At 46.8% G+C, this 17742-nt stretch overlaps 1 protein-coding gene and 1 pseudogene across 1 annotated transcript in view; one reads left to right on the top strand and one right to left on the bottom strand.

The window, feature by feature from the left end:
* LPCAT1 (lysophosphatidylcholine acyltransferase 1) overlaps nucleotides 1-17742 on the bottom strand; it is a 275186-nt gene that overhangs the window by 189318 nt on the left and 68126 nt on the right. The gene's annotated exons all lie outside the window — the stretch shown is intronic.
* LOC134929798 (5S ribosomal RNA) lies at nucleotides 14415-14533 on the top strand (annotated as a pseudogene).

Genomic DNA, 17742 nt, shown 5'->3' with positions numbered 1-17742 from the left:
GTGCACTCATTACTTTCCATAAGCCCATCCACTCAGGTGTCTGCCCCGCAGGGGGTGACATCCCTTCTAAAGGCATCTGCTCCGCCTCCACATCATTATCCTCATCAAACATGTCGACACAGCCGTACCGACACACCGCACACACACAAGGAATGCTCCGAATGAGGACAGGACCCACAAAAGCCCTTTGGGGGGACAGAGTGAGAGTATGCCAGCACACACCAGAGCGCTAAATAATGCAGGGACTAACTGAGTTATGTCCCCTATAGCTGCTTTTTATATTTATAATAAGAATTTACTTACCGATAATTCTATTTCTCATAGTCCGTAATGGATGCTGGGACTCCGTAAGGACCATGGGGAATAGCGGCTCCGCAGGAGACTGGGCACAAAAGTAAAAGCTTGAACTAGCTGGTGTGCACTGGCTCCTCCCCCTATGACCCTCCTCCAAGCCTCAGTTAGGATACTGTGCCCGGACGAGCGTACATAATAAGGAAGGATCTTGAATCCCGGGTAAGACTCATACCAGCCACACCAATCACACCGTACAACCTGTGATCTGAACCCAGTTAACAGTATGATAAACGAAGGAGCCTCTGAAAAGATGGCTCACAACAATAACCCGAATTTTGTAACAATAACTATATACAAGTATTGCAGACAATCCGCACTTGGGATGGGCGCCCAGCATCCACTACGGACTATGAGAAATAGAATTATCGGTAAGTAAATTCTTATTTTCTCTAACGTCCTAAGTGGATGCTGGGACTCCGTAAGGACCATGGGGATTATACCAAAGCTCCCAAACGGGCGGGAGAGTGCGGATGACTCTGCAGCACCGAATGAGAGAACTCCAGGTCCTCCTCAGCCAGGGTATCAAATTTGTAGAATTTAGCAAACGTGTTTGCCCCTGACCAAGTAGCTGCTCGGCAAAGTTGTAAAGCCGAGACCCCTCGGGCAGCCGCCCAAGATGAGCCCACCTTCCTTGTGGAATGGGCTTTTACAGATTTTGGCTGTGGCAGGCCTGCCACAGAATGTGCAAGCTGGATTGTACTACAAATCCAACGAGCAATCGTCTGCTTAGAAGCAGGAGCACCCAGCTTGTTGGGTGCATACAGGATAAACAGCGAGTCAGATTTCCTGACTCCAGCCGTCCTGGAAATATATATTTTCAGGGCCCTGACTACGTCCAGTAACTTGGAGTCCTCCAAGTCCCTTGTAGCCGCAGGCACCACAATAGGCTGGTTCACGTGAAACGCTGAAACCACCTTTGGGAGAAATTGAGGACGAGTCCTCAATTCTGCCCTATCCGTGTGAAAAATCAGGTAAGGGCTTTTATAAGATAAAGCCGCCAATTTTGAGACACGCCTGGCTGAAGCCAGGGCTAACAGCATTACCACCTTCCATGTGAGATATTTTAATTCCACAGTGGTGAGTGGTTCAAACCAATGTGATTTTAGGAACCCCAAAACCACATTGAGATCCCAAGGTGCCACCGGGGGCACAAAAGGAGGCTGTATATGCAGTACCCCTTTGACAAACGTCTGGACTTCAGGCACTGAAGCCAGTTCTTTTTGGAAGAAAATCGACAGGGCCGAAATTTGAACCTTAATGGACCCTAATTTTAGGCCCATAGACAGTCCTGTTTGCAGGAAATGTAGGAAGCGACCCAGTTGAAATTCCTCTGTAGGGGCCTCTTTGGCCTCACACCACGCAACATATTTTCGCCAAATGCGGTGATAATGTTTTGCGGTTACATCCTTCCTGGCCTTTATCAGGGTAGGGATGACTTCTTCTGGAATGCCTTTTTCCTTCAGGACCCGGCGTTCAACCGCCATGCCGTCAAACGCAGCCGCGGTAAGTCTTGGAACAGACAAGGCCCCTGCTGGAGCAGGTCCTTTCTTAGAGGTAGAGGCCACGGTTCCTCCGTGAGCATCTCTTGAAGTTCCGGGTACCAAGTCCTTCTTGGCCAATCCGGAACCACGAGTATAGTTCTTACTCCTCTCCTTTTTATGATTCTCAGTACTTTTGGTATGAGAGGCAGAGGAGGGAACACATACACTGACTGGTACACCCATGGTGTTACCAGAGCGTCCACCGCTATTGCCTGAGGGTCCCTTGACCTGGCGCAATATCTGTCTAGTTTTTTGTTGAGACGGGACGCCATCATGTCCACCTTTGGTTTTTCCCAACGGTTTACCATCTCTTGGAAGACTTCTGGATGAAGTCCCCACTCCCCCGGGTGAAGGTCGTGTCTGCTGAGGAAGTCCGCTTCCCAGTTGTCCACTCCCGGAATGAACACTGCTGACAGTGCTATCACATGATTCTCCGCCCAGCGAAGAATCCTTGCAGCTTCTGCCATCGCCCTCCTGCTTCTCATGCCGCCCTGTCTGTTTACGTGGGCGACTGACGTGATGTTGTCCGATTGGATCAATACCGCCTGACCCTGAAGCAGGGGTTTTGCTTGACTTAGGGCATTGTAAATGGCCCTTAGTTCCAGAATGTTTATATGAAGAGATGTTTCCATGCTTGACCACAAGCCCTGGAAATTTCGTCCCTGTGTGACTGCTCCCAAGCCTCTCAGGCTGGCATCCGTGGTCACCAGGATCCAATCCTGAATGCCGAATCTGCGGCCCTCTAGTAGATTAGCACTCTGCAGCCACCACAGAAGAGACACCCTTGTCCTTGGCGACAGGGTTATCCGCTGATGCATCTGAAGATGTGATCCGGACCATTTGTCCAGAAGATCCCACTGAAACGTTCTTGCATGGAATCTTCCGAATGGAATTGCTTCGTAAGAAGCCACCATTTTTCCCAGGACCCTCGTGCACTGATGCACTGACACCTGGCCTGGTTTTAGGAGATTCCTGACTAGCTCGGATAACTCCCTGGCCTTCTCCTCTGGGAGAAACACCTTTTTCTGGACTGTGTCCAGAATCATTCCTAGGAACAGGAGACGTGTTGTTGGAATCAGCTGCGATTTTGGAATATTTAGAATCCACCCGTGCTGACGTAACACTAACTGAGATAGTGCTACTCCGACTTCTAACTGTTCCCTGGACCTTGCCCTTATCAGGAGATCGTCCAAGCAAGGGATAATTAAAACGCCTTTTCTTCGAAGAAGAATCATCATTTCGGCCATTACCTTGGTAAAGACCCGAGGTGCCGTGGACAACCCAAACGGCAGCGTCTGAAACTGATAATGACAGTTTTGTACTACAAACCTGAGGTACCCTTGGTGAGAAGGGTAGATTGGGACGTGGAGATAAGCATCTTTGATGTCCAGAGACACCATATAGTCCCCTTCTTCCAGGTTTGCTATCACTGCTCTGAGTGACTCCATCTTGAATTTGAACCTCTTTATGTAAGTGTTCAAGGATTTTAGATTTAAAATTGGTCTCACGAGCCGTCCGGCTTCGGTACCACAAACAGCGTGGAATAATACCCCTTTCCCTGTTGTAGGAGAGGTACCTTGATTATCACCTGCTGGGAATACAGCTTGTGAATGGCTTCCAAAACTGCCTCCCTGTCGGAGGGAGACTTTGGTAGAGCAGACTTCAGGAACCGGCGAGGGGGAGACGTCTCGAATTCCAGTTTGTACCCCTGTGATACTACCTGCAGAATCCAGGGGTCCACTTGCGAGTGAGCCCACTGCGCGTTGAAATTTTTGAGACGGGCCCCCACCGTGTCCGAGTCCGCTTGTAAAGCCCCAGCGTCATGCTGAAGACTTGGCAGAAGCAGAGGAGGGCTTCTGCTCCTGGGAAGAGGCTGCCTGGTGCAGTCTTTTTCCTCTTCCTCTGCCCCGGGGCAGAAATGAGTGGCCTTTTGTCCGCTTGTACTTATGGGAACGAAAGGACTGAGTTTGAAAAGACGGTGTCTTTTTCTGCTGAGAGGTGACCTGGGGTAAAAAGGTGGACGTTGCCGTGGCCACCAGGTCCGATAGACCGGCCCCAAATAACTCCTCCCCTTTATACGGCAATACTTCCATATGTCGTTTGGAATCCGCATCCCCTGACCACTGTCGCGTCCATAACGCTCTTCTGGCAGAAATGGACATAGCACTCACTCTTGATGCCAGGGTGCAAATATCCCTCTGTGCATCACGCATATATAGTAATGCATCCTTCAAATGCTCTATAGTTAGTAATATACTGTCCCTATCCAGGGTATCAATATTTTCAGTCAGGGAATCCGACCACGCCACTCCAGCACTGCACATCCAGGCTGAGGCGATTGCTGGTCGCAGTATAACACCAGTATGTGTGTATATACCCTTCAGGATATTTTCCAGCCTTCTATCCGCTGGTTCTTTGAGGGCGGCCGTATCAGGAGACGGTAACGCTACTTGTTTAGATAAACGTGTGAGCGCTTTATCTACTCTAGGGGGTGTTTCCCAACGCGCCCTAACCTCTGGTGGGAAAGGGTATAGTGCCAATAATTTATTAGAAATTAGCACTTTTTTATCGGGGGAAACCCACGCTTTATCACACACCTCATTTAATTCATCTGACTCAGGAAAAGCTACTGGTAGTTTTTTTACTCCCCACATAATACCCTTCTTTGTGGTACTTGTAGTGTCAGAAATGTTCAATGCCTCCTTCATTGCCGTGATCATGTAACGTGTGGCCCTACTGGACATTACGTTTGTCTCCTCACCGTCGACACTGGACTCAGTATCTGTGTCTGGGTCTGTGTCGACCCACTGAGGTAACGGGCGTTTTATCGCCCCTGACGGTGTCTGAGACGCCTGGACAGGCACTAATTGATTTGTCGGCTGTCTCATGTCGTCAACAGTTTTTTGTAAAGTGCTGACATTGTCACGTAGTTCTTTAAATACAACCATCCAGTCAGGTGTCGACTCCCTAGGGGGTGACATCACTAACACAGGCAATTGCTCTGCTTCCACATCATTTTCCTCCTCATACATGTCGACACAATCGTACCGACACCCAGCACACACACAGGGAATGCTCTGATAGAGGACAGGACCCCACTAGCCCTTTGGGGAGACAGAGGGAGAGTTTGCCAGCACACACCAGAGCGCTATATATATATATATATATATATATAGGGATAACCTTATATAAGTGTTACTCCCTTTTATAGCTGCTGTTTATAATTTAGCTGCCAATAGTGCCCCCCCTCTCTCGTTTTTACCCCGATTCTGTAGGGACTGCAGGGGAGAGTCAGGGAGCCGTCCTTCCAGCGGAACTGTGAGGGAAAATGGCGCTTGTGTGCTGAGGAGATAGGCTCCGCCCCTTCACGACGGCCTTATCTCCCGCTTTTTTCTGGAAAACTGGCAGGGGTTAAATACATCCATATAGCCCAGGAGCTATATGTGATGTATTTCTTTTGCCATCCTAAGGTATTTCAGTTTTTATTGCGTCTCAGGGCGCTCCCCCCCAGCGCCCTGCACCCTCAGTGACCGGAGTGTGAAGTGTGCTGAGAGCAATGGCGCACAGCTGCAGTGCTGTGCGCTACCTTAGTTGAAGACAGGAACGTCTTCTGCCGCCGATTTCACCGGACCTCTTCGTTCTTCTGGCTCTGTAAGGGGGCCGGCGGCGCGGCTCCGGGACCCATCCAGGCTGAACCTGTGATCGTCCCTCTGGAGCTAATGTCCAGTAGCCTAAGAAGCCCAATCCATTCTGCACGCAGGCGAGTTCGCTTCTTCTCCCCTTAGTCCCACGATGCAGTGAGCCTGTTGCCAGCAGGACTCACTGAAAATAAAAAACCTAAAATAAACTTTTACTCTAAGCAGCTCAGGAGAGCCACCTAGCATGCACCCTTCTCGTTCGGGCACAAGAATCTAACTGAGGCTTGGAGGAGGGTCATAGGGGGAGGAGCCAGTGCACACCAGCTAGTTCAAGCTTTTATTTTTGTGCCCAGTCTCATGCGGAGCCGCTATTCCCCATGGTCCTTACGGAGTCCCAGCATCCACTTAGGACGTTAGAGAAATATTGCGCCTAAATTTAGTGCCCCCCCTCTCTGTTTTTACCCTGTTCTGAAGTGTAGACTGCAGGGGAGAGCCAGGGAGCTTCCTTCCAGCGGATCTGTGAAGGAGAAATGGCGCCAGTGTGTCTGAGGGAGATAGCTCCGCCCCTTTTCCGCTGCCTATTCTCCCGCTTTTTCCTGGATTCTGGCAGGGGTATTTACCACATATATAGCCTCTGGGGCTATATATTGTGGTATTTTTGCCAGCCAAGGTGTTTTTTATTGCTGCTCAGGGCGCCCCCCCCAAGCGCCTTGCACCCATCAGTGACCGGAGTGTGAAGTGTGCATGAGGAGCAATGGCGCACAGCTGCAGTGCTGTGCGCTACCTTGGTGAAGAATGATGTCTTCTGCCGCCGTTTTTCCGGACCTCTTCTTGCTTCTGGCTCTGTAAGGGGGACGGCGGCGCGGCTCCGGGACCGAACACCAAGGACTGGGCCTGCGGTCGATCCCTCTGGAGCTAATGGTGTCCAGTAGCCTAAGAAGCCCAATCCGGCTGCAAGCAGGCGAGTTCGCTTCTTCTCCCCTTAGTCCCTCGCTGCAGTGAGCCTGTTGCCAGCAGGTCTCACTGAAAATAAAAAACCTAAACTATACTTTCTTTCTAAGGGCTCAGGAGAGCCCCTAGTGTGCATCCAACCTCGGCCGGGCACGAAATCTAACTGAGGCTTGGAGGAGGGTCATAGTGGGAGGAGCCAGTGCACACCAGGTAGTCATAAATCTTTCTAGAGTGCCCAGCCTCCTTCGGAGCCCGCTATTCCCCATGGTCCTTACGGAGTTCCCAGCATCCACTAGGACGTCAGAGAAATAAGATCAAAAGCACTGTAGGTTTGTATAATAAAAACTTTAGCACCAGATTAATTTTTACTGGTTTAAAATGGTTGCCGTAAAATACACTACATGGCCAAAAGTATGTACACACCTGAACATCACATGCCACAGCCAACGGTCTTTGCATCTAGAACATTCTCCACTTCTGGGAAAGCTTTCCACTATATTTTGGAACATGGCTGGGGGGATATGCATCCAATCAGCTACAAAAGTCTTACTGGAATATTTACTCAAGTATGGGTTTTCAAATGTGGTGATGTTGCCCATAGTGCAGAGAAGACTCAGGTTTAGGTCATTCATACAGGTCAGGGCAATCAAAACTTAAACCTTGTTGCCTCCCCATTAGGCGACACTCATGATGTGCAGGGGGTGTTGAATAATTTGATCAATAAATTAATTAAAATGACATCCTTTCATGTTTGGTTTGATTTGTGTTATTTTCTCTATTTACAATCAAGGACCTATTTATACAAAAATTCAGAATATTATCAAGTTTTTTCAAACTTTCTAGCATTATTGTAGTGGACAGCTTTCCCCTGCCTTGTAATAATGGTGTCAAGAACCAGACAGCCGTATCCAATACAAACGCCAAATCACGCCATGAGAATCATCATTCATCAGTCACTGTAAAAACTGCCAGCACTCACATCAATACTGCTGTTGGTTACATTTTAAGAGATAATGGATGAAGGTAGATACTAATTAGCGTAGGGAATAAAGCTAATAAACTATGGAATTTTGACCCTTATTATTCTCTCTCTGGAGGCCATTTACAAAGCATATCTAAGGCACAACACAAAATGCCTAAAGTTTTGCACTTCTCGCTGCTTTTCCAAGCCACCTAAGAGCAAACATGAAAAATACATCTCAATTTGAGAAGAGGTGGAAGAAACCATGATAGAACACTTTCCCATGCCGTAAAAATCAAATTGACTGGAACAATTAATATAATGTACTCTGATTATAGCTAGAGATACCATTTCTTATAAGAAAGGCATATAATCCATTTACAAATTCTGGGCCTTATACAGGTTTGTTAGCAAACCAAAAAAGCAAGCAAGTGCGCAAAACCATGTTGCCCTGAAGGTGCAGCAGATGTAACATGTGCAGAGAGATTTGGATTTGGGTGGGGTGTGTTCAAATGAAAATCTAAATTGCAGTGTAAATATTAAGCAGCCAGTATTACAGAAACAATACAGGGTGATACAAAAGCCGCAGTACACCCTTTCGTTTCAAAAACTGGAGGAAATGGGAAAACTTAGATTCAAGATGGTCGATTTCAAGATGGCGCCCATGTCGGTACATACCCTAAAAGATAGCCCACCTCACCCATGCCTTACTGGAGTATTCAGTTTTCCCATTTCCAGCACAGTTTTTAAAACAAACGGGTGTACTGCGACTTTTGAATAACCTGTATAATCCACCCAAATCTAAATCTCTCTGCACGTTACATCTGCTTCACCTGCAGTGCAACATGGTTTTGCCTAGTTGCTTGCATTTTTGGTTTGCTAATACCCCCTTTCACACAGAGGTTTCTACTCGTTAATTTGCCGGGTCAACCCGGGTCATTTTCTGTGTGAAAGGGTCAACCCAGGTTGAAATTCCTGCGACTTCGACCCAGGAATTTACCAGGGTCGGAGACACGAAAAGTTCGACCCGGGTTGACCCTTTCACACAGAAGAAATACCTGTATTGATCCACAAATTACCAGGTACAACTGCTTCACCTGGTAATTTGCAAACCTGTGTGAAATGGGGGTCAGGCTGTGTCCGGCTAAGCGACCAGACATTGAAATGCCAAGAATTTCAGACGTTTCTGTCTAAAAAGGGTATAACAAACCTGAATAACCACCTCTGTTCATAAATTTGCTATCACCATCTCCTAAGAAAAATCTTTGAATTGATGTCAGATGTACTTAGACATATGAATCTGGTCAACTCTAAGTCTTTTTCCAATGTAAAAATATTTCATTTTTCAAAGCACGTTGGGGCAGATGTATTAACCTGGAGAAGGCATAAGGAAGTGATAAAACCAGTGATAAGTGCAAGGTGATAAACACACCAGCCAATCATCTCCAATATACAAATTGACAATTATGAGCTGACTGGCTGGTGCGTTTATCGCCTTGCACTTATCACTGTTTATCACTTCCTTATGCCTTCTCCAGGTTAATACATCTGCCCCTTTATTATAATGCATCACTTCCATGCCCTTTATTAATTAGCTGGCTTTCCTTCCTTTGAATCATAACCATAATGAGTTCCCCACTGCCTATAGCGAAGATGTGATCTAAATAGTGACTTATACAAGTACAGACACTGAATTGGCTTCATGCGCATTTATTACCCTTTTTGCAGTCGCTACCTGGTACTGTTCACTGCATCTCAGCTTATTGAGGCCTTCTATATTTTAGTTTTCACCAGATGTATTTAATTAATTGTCTAAGTAGCATAAGTAGTGCCCAATTTCTGTACCAAAATTCTGATCTGCGTTAATATATTACATTTAACTTTCATTAATTAAAATAAAATTGATAAAGTACATGGTCCAATACTGATCCCTGGGGTATACCACTAAAACCTTCAGCCACATCAGGCTTACAGGTTTATAGATTTTCTGGCCAAATAGTGTTCATTTTAAAAGAGAATAGGTGCCACATATGCTATCTGCTAATGTCCATGGTACAGCTATAGTTATCATTTACTGAACCAAGGACCTGATTCAGAGAAGTACACTAATGCAAGTGTAATTTTTTCTGCAATGCAACTGCTGATATCGGCAAGTGAAGCTGCCATCCAGAAATGAAGTCGCTCACTGGAGCTACCGCAACTCATTAGCAATTGCGTACATATACGCAGCTGATAAAGATGGAAGCCATATTTGTTTATAAGACTCCATTTTTAATTGACATCTGATAATTTGTTTCTACTTGTTTTAGCTTAGTGCTGATACAGAAAAAAGTACCAGACATTGTAATTTGTTTGAACCCATATTGTGAAGTTATGACCTTTAGCTAAGATATATTTTAAGGTAATTTCCTAGCAGAAATATTATGTCAGCAGCTAGACATGAAGGGGTGTATGCAATTGCGGTCGAATTCCCGAAATTGTCGAATTTCGGGTCATTTTCGACCAAAAAAAAAAATCGCCTATGCAATTCAGTGCTTTCCGACCAAAAAACGGACTTTCAAAATTCGACTTTTTGAAATTCGAATTTTTGCAAATTCGACTTTTCTGCAATGATACAAGTGCTGCAATTCGACCAAAGCATATTCAATTCAAGTTTGGAAATTCGACAGCAGGGCTTTTAGACAGCAAATTCGTCATTTTCAATCCGCCACACTTTGGAGGGTGAAAACAAATAAAAAAATTTTAAACATGTTTTTTTTTGTGGTTTTTTTTCTGGGAATAGAAGATCTATTTATATTAGAAGGGATTAGGTACTTTTTTTTTTTTTTTTTGGAGGCACAAATATTATTTATATATTTTTTAAAATATTATTATTTTTTTTATTTTATTTTTAATGCTGGAACGGTAAAATCATTAAAAAAAATGGCGTGGGGTCCCCCCTCCAAAGCATAACCAGCCTCGGGCTCTTCGAGCTGGTCCTGGTTCTAAAAATGCGGGGGGAAAATTGACAGGGGATCCCCCGTATTTTTAAAACCAGCACCGGGCTCTGCGCCTGGTGCTGGTGCCAAAAATACGGGGGACAAAAAGAGTAGGGGTCCCCCGTATTTTTAACACCAGCATCGGGCTCCACTAGCTGGACAGATAATGCCACAGCCGGGGGTCACTTTTATGCCGTGCCCTGCGGCCGTGGCATTAAATATCCAACTAGTCACCCCTGGCCGGGGTACCCTGGGGGAGTGGGGACCCCTTCGATCAAGGGGTCCCCCCCCCCCCAGCCACCCAAGGGCCAGGGGTGAAGCCCGAGGCTGTCCCCCCCCATCCAATGGGCTGCGGATGGGGGGGCTGATAGCCTTTTGTGATAATAAAAAGATATTGTTTTTTCCAGTAGTACTACAAGTCCCAGCAAGCCTCCCCCACAAGCTGGTACTTGGAGAACCACAAGTACCAGCATGCGGGAGAAAAACGGGCCCGCTGGTACCTGTAGTACTACTGGGAAAAAAATACCCAAATAAAAACAGGACACACACACCGTCGACAGTAAAACTTTATTTCATACGTCGACACACACATACTTACCTATGTTCACACGCCGACATCGGTCCTCTTCTCCATGTAGAATCCACGGATACCTGAAAAGAAAAGTTCAATATACTCACCTCAGCCATGGTCCAGAGATAAATCCACGTACTTGGCAAAAAAACAAAGCGAACACCCGCTCCATGCCGGACTGAAAGGGGTCCCATGCTGACACATGGGACACCTTTCCACGAATGAGACCTGTCAGTGACAGCTGTCACAGACAGGTCTCTAAGCCAATCAGGAAGCGCAACTTCGTTGCGCTCACCTGATTGGCTGAGCGCTGTCTGCACTGTGACAGCGCATCGCACAGCTCCCTCCATTATATTCAATGGTGGGAACTTAGCGGCTAGCGGTAAGGTCACCCGCCGGTCAGCGGCTGACCGGCGGGTGACCCCACCGCTACCCGCAAAGTTCCCACCATTGAAAGTAATGGAGCGGCTTTGCGAGGCGCTGTCACAGTACAGACAGCGCTCAGCCAATCAGGTGAGCGCAACGGCAGTAGCGCTTCCTGATTGGCTGAAGGGACATCAGTGACAGGAGTCACGTGATGTCCCGGCATTCGGGAGAAAGGGGTCTGATGTGAAAACATTGGACCCCTTTCTAGTCCGGTATGGCTCGGGTTTTTGCGTTTTCTTTTTTTTTAACAAGTACGTGGATTTATCTCTCTGGACGCTGGAAGGTGAGTATCATTTTTTCACAGGTACCCTCGGATCGTCGGAGACCGTGGCAGTCGGCGTGTCAACATAGGTAAGTATGTGTGTGTGTGTCGGTAGTGTGTAATAAAGTTTTACTGTCAAAGGTGTCTGTGTCCTGTTTTTATTTGGGTATTTTTTTCCCAGTAGTACTACAGGTACCAGCGGGCCCGTTTTTCTCCCGCATGCTGGTACTTGTGGTTCTCCAAGTACCAGCTTGCGGGGGAGGCTTGCTGGGACTTGTAGTACTACTGGAAAAAACAATATCTTTTAATTTTCACAAAGGCTATCAGCCCCCCCATCCGCAGCCCATTGGATGGGGGGGGGACAGCCTCGGGCTTCACCCCTGGCCCTTGGGTGTCTGGGGGGGGGGGGACCCCTTGATTGAAGGGGTCCCCACTCCCCCAGGGTACCCCGGCCAGGGGTGACTAGTTGGATATTTAATGCCACGGCCGCAGGGCACGGCATAAAAGTGACCCCCGGCTGTGGCATTATCTGTCCAGCTAGTGGAGCCCGATGCTGGTGTTAAAAATACGGGGGACCCCTACTCTTTTTGTCCCCCGTATTTTTGGCACCAGCATCAGGCGCAGAGCCCGGTGCTGGTTTTAAAAATACGGGGGATCCCTGGCCAATTTTTCCCCTGCATTTTTAGAACCAGGACCAGCTCAAAGAGCCCGAGGCTGGTTATGCTTTGGGGGGGGACCCCACGCCATTTTTTTTTTCGGGTTTTTCACGATTTTTCCCGTTTTTTAAAATCGCGGCAAAATCCGCCAAATCGGCCGATTTTCGCCCGCGACCCTGGCGAATCCGTTTTTCATTGAATATGGTGAATTCCGGAAGCCACCTTCCGGAATTCACTTGGCGAATTTGGTCGAATTTGAAAAACGGCGAAAATTGCCGCGAATTCGACCGCAATTGCATATACCCCATAAGCTTCAAAGGGTATTTATCAGTTTGCGGTATAGCAGGTGTGAAAACATAACCAGACATATGTAGGTTACGAGCTTAGCAAAAATCCCCAGATATTCTACTTAGAGAGCACATATACGAATTTTAGGCATTGGTAAACATGTTACGTAAAAGATAGGAGTTTATTAACCAATAGGATTAGAAAGTATGTTAACCAATAGAGTTAAAGCAATCATTAACCAATAGGATTAATCTTTGTGTAAGGAAATTACGACACTGTATGCAAATATGTATTCCTGGCGATGTAGCGGCTGGTTGTAGTAAATGGACGGCATTCCTGTTACAGGAAGTGATCAAGCCCGTGTTACGGGTGAAACGCGTCTTCCGCGTGCTTATCGTTCGTCCCTTCTCTCATTGAATGCCGTCCATTTACTACAACCAGCCGCTACATCGCCACCCAGAACCCGTACCAGCCGCCACACCGCTACCCGGTGCCCGTACCAGCCCCACTGAGTTGCATCATTCCAGCATCAGGACTGTCTTCGGATTGGTGCCGGATCTCAAACGCATTGCGGCCGCTACATCGCTACCCAGAACCCGTACCAGCCGCCACACCGCTACCCAGTGCCCGTACCAGCCCCACTGAGTTGCATCATTCCAGCATCAGGACTGTCTTCGGATCGGTGCCGGATCTCAAACGGTAATATTATGTGCCTTACCGCCCGATCGTGGATGCCGTGTACCTGATTTTTGTGAGACTTACTGCGATGTATAAGCATTATCTACATCACGTCGTTTAAATTTGGATACTTACCTGCCATCCTTTAGACTGATTGTCATACGTGCCGCATTCTTTGGAGTGTGTCTATATCTTATGGGGACTCTAAATCGTACTGCATATTAGGATCACTGCTTACACCTGCAAATCTTTCCCTCTCTGACAGCATTGCGGGTAATATCCTATTACTGTTAAATTTATCTCGGCAATTGAGTAATTAAGCTATTTACCACTATAGAACCAGTGACTACGTGCATTATCTTTCTGGGCATAGTTGGGCAGTGCCAATTGTTACCCCCACCTTAATCCCCCTTTTTCCCCTTCCCCCCCCCCCTTTTTTTCTTTTTTCTTTTCTTCCTCCTATGACCCCCATATCTGGATTTAAGATTTGTTGTACATGTGATTAACAATTTTTGCCTCTCTAGTGGATAGGGTGTTATCTAATTGCAATACAGCCATTATACTGAGTATTCTACACCCTTTTCTTACATGAGGCGATGAGGCACCTTTTTATTGCTAGAATATTCTCTTAGCATACATATGAGTAGATTTCGTGGTCTTTTGTGACCGAGTATCAGTTACATTGACATAAGTATCTTTCTCTCCTGACCTCAATAACGGAGCACTGGCAACATTATTGTTACATTTCATCTCTGATACTGTGTTTCCTGCACCAGTGTGAAGAATCCATTATCACCCATCATTGGTACTTGTTCTCATTGACTTATACAAAAAATCTTCCTTTAGACATTTTCCTATACGGATATACAATTAGCACTGTGTAAATCTCGGTGGGGAATCAATATCTTTATTGATGCAATCACTTGTTCATTCCCCCTTTCTCTCCTCTTCTTTTCTCCTTTTCCACACTTATCCTTTTTCATGGACTCTCACCATTGATTCAGGGATTATCCCTGTCTAACATTGGCAGCAGATCCATCTTTTTCTTTTACTAGATATATAGTGAACTCTCATCAGTGATTCCAAGAGCCCTTGCCATCATTCGCAATCCTCTACTATCATACCACACTGGAAACGCCCGAAGCCGTCCGATCTTGGAAGCTAATCAGTGTTGGGCTGGGTCAGTACTCTAGTGGGCGACCATTGAGGAATACCCAGTGTTGTAGAGCTCACATTGATCCGTTACGCTCAAGAGTCTAACACTGACAGCAGATTCACACTGTTACTCTTTTCTATCTGCTCTGTCCTCCCTTTTCAAACAGTGTGGGAACCAGTACTTAAGTAACTTTTGATTGTGGACATATACAGGGTTAGTCTGTTCCGACAGCCCAAGTATTATCTGGAGGTTCTACGTCTGTTTCATCAATTTTTTGGCATTCTTATTATATTGATACAATCGGGACGGATTACATTAAATTCAGCACTGATTTGTTATTTATTGAACATTTATTGATATATCCTTACATCATAAGTTTGTGTTATTGAGGATTGATACAATTTTGTACTAATTCCATTATTCATTGGATAGTTATCTAATTTTTGACGACTATATATCTTTTTATTTTAAGATGTTAATAAAAGTTATATTTTATACTTAGATTCATTCTCATCCTATCTATGTAACATTTATATTATTATTCAAAAAGTAAAGAGTGCGCCCAGAAAAGAGTCTCTTTTTTCTTCTCTGTTTTTGTTAGCAGCCCCATTGACTCAGGGTGCACCACCAAACTGTGACTGGAAAACGTTGCTTTCCTTATAACTGTTAAATTTTGGTTTAGTATATTCATTACCATAATTTTTATACACCGGTGCGGTAAACATCCAAATACAACCCCCGTAGCAGAGGCAATAGCCAGTAGGAACAGCAACAGACAGATCCCATGGAGCCACAGGAGGGACATAGGGAGGCTGAATCAGTAAAACACCCTGAGTGAAAGTATGAACGTCAGGAATAGACACAATTTTTATCTGAAACCACACCGACAAGGCAGATATATGAACCTTGAGGGAGGCCAGACGAAAGCCGAAGTCCAGGCCTTGTTGCAGAAAAGCCAGAAGTCTGGAAGTTCCGAATTTGTATGCATCGAAATTCTTAGCAGCACACCAGGTGAAGTAAGAATTCCAGACCCTGTAATATAACCGTGCAAATGCCGGTTTTCAGGCCTTTAGCATAGTTTGGATAACCGCCTCGGAGAATCCCTTGGCCCTCAGGAGTGATGCTTCAAGAGCCACGCCGTCAAAGCCTGTCTGGCCAGATTTGGGTAGACACAAAGGCCCTGAACGAGGAGGTCTGGGCATTGAGGAAGTAGAAGAGGACGCTCCATCGACAGACCCTGCAGGTCTGAGAACCAATGCCGTCTGGGCCACGCTGGAGCGACTAGAATTAGTATTCCTCCTTCTTATTTGAACTTCCGTAGTACCCTGGGCAGGAGTGACACTGGAGGGAACACATAGGGCAGCCGAAAGTTCCATGGAATTGCCAGTGCATCCACGAACGCTGCTTGAGGATCCCTGGTTCTTGATCCGAAGACCGGAAATTTATGATTGTGTCGAGACACCATCAAGTCTACATCTGGTAGGCCCCATTTGTCCACTAGGAGTTGAAAGACTTCCTGATGAAGACTCCACTCTCCGGCATGCACGTCCTGATGACTGAGGAAATCCGCTTCCCACTTGAGGACTCCCGGAATAAACACTGCCGATATTGATGGCAGATGGCGTTCCACCCAACAAAGGATTTTTGACACTTCCATCAGTGCCATGCGGCTTCGAGTGCCGGTTTATGTATGCCACCGTGGTGGCATTGTCTGACCGTATGTGAACAGGCCTGTTCTTTAACAGAGGCAGGGCGAGAGACCAAGAATTGAACACTGCCCACAATTCCAGAATGTTTATCGGGAGGAGTGATTACTCCTGGTCCACCAACCCTGGAAAGAGTGTTGCTCCAGCACCGCACCCCAGCCCCTCAGACTGGCATCCGTAGTCAGTAAGACCCAGTTGGGGATCCAGAAGGGACGGCCCCTGTTGAACTGCTGGTCCTGTAGCCACCAGATCAGCCATAGACGAACCTCCGGAGTCAAGGAAATCATGCGAGACCTGATCCGATGAGGTAGGCCGTCCCACTTGGAAAGGATTAACCTCTGCAGAGGGCGGGAATGAAATTGAGCGTACTCTACCATGTCGAAAGCCGACACCATCAGGTTTAGTACTTGCATCGTCGAGTGTATCGACACTCTTGGGCGAGAGAGGAAGTATCTTACTCTGTCCTGAAGCTTCAGGACCTTCTCTGGAAACAGAAACAGCCGTTGACTGTGTGTGTCCAGCAGTGCCCCCAGGTGCACAATGCTCCGAGCAGGGACCAGCAAGGACTTCTTCCAGTTGATGATCCATCTGTGGGCTTGTAGGAAGTTTACAGTCAGTGACTGAGGAGGACATCGTGGGAGTTTGTCAAGATCAGCAAGTCATCCAGATACAGCAGGATCCTTACTCCTTGGCGACGGAGATGAGCAATTATCACGGCCATAACCTTGGTGAAGATCCGAGGGGCCGTGGCCAGTCCAAACGGCAGAGCCTGGAAATGATAGTGAAGGTCGCCAATAGCAAATCGCAGATATTGCTGATGCGATATGGCAATAGGCATATGCAGGTAAGCATCTTGTATATCCAGGGATACCATATAATCTCCAGGTTCCATGGCCAGTACAATTGAGCGCAGTGTTTCCATACAGAACTTGGATACTCTAACAAACTTGTTCAGTGATTTGAGGTTGAGTATAGGCCGAAAAGACCCATTGGGTTTCGGTACTAGAAACAGGGTCGAGTAGTATCCTCTGCCTCTCTGGGATAGAGGTACCGGCACCACCACTCCTGTATCCAGGAGGGAACTCACAACCATTTGTAGAGCTTGCACCTGTAATAGATCCAAAGGGATATCTGTTGTGCAGAACTGGCAAGGGGGATGCCTCTTGAAAGAGACCGCGTAGTACTGAAGTGGTCTTTAACCAGACCTGGGTGAATCGCAGAAGTCGGCCTCCCACCCTGGCATCCCCCAGGGGGGAGGCTTGTCCAGTCATGCAGTAGGCTTGTGGTGTTTACAAGCAGGCTGATGGGATGCCCAGGATAGTTTAGCCTTGGGCTTTGTGGTTTTGGAAGCACGAGATTGTCTCGGGTATGCCTGACCTTTTGCTTTCCCTTGAGGCCAAAAGGAGCAAAAAAGTAGTACCTTTTGCATTCTGTGCAGAAGGAGTAGTGTTAGGGAGAAAGGCAGTCTTAGCAGCCACCAAGTCAGCCACAATTTCATTGAGGTCTTCCCCAAACAGGATGTCTTCCTTAAAAGGGAGTACCTCCAAGGTCTTTTTGGAGTTCAGGTCCACCTTCC

Source organism: Pseudophryne corroboree, chromosome 5 (assembly GCF_028390025.1).
Source record: "Pseudophryne corroboree isolate aPseCor3 chromosome 5, aPseCor3.hap2, whole genome shotgun sequence".
Classification (NCBI taxonomy): domain Eukaryota; kingdom Metazoa; phylum Chordata; class Amphibia; order Anura; family Myobatrachidae; genus Pseudophryne; species Pseudophryne corroboree.
Note: the sequence above shows the minus strand (reverse complement) of the source record. Positions and strands in the feature narration are given on the sequence as shown.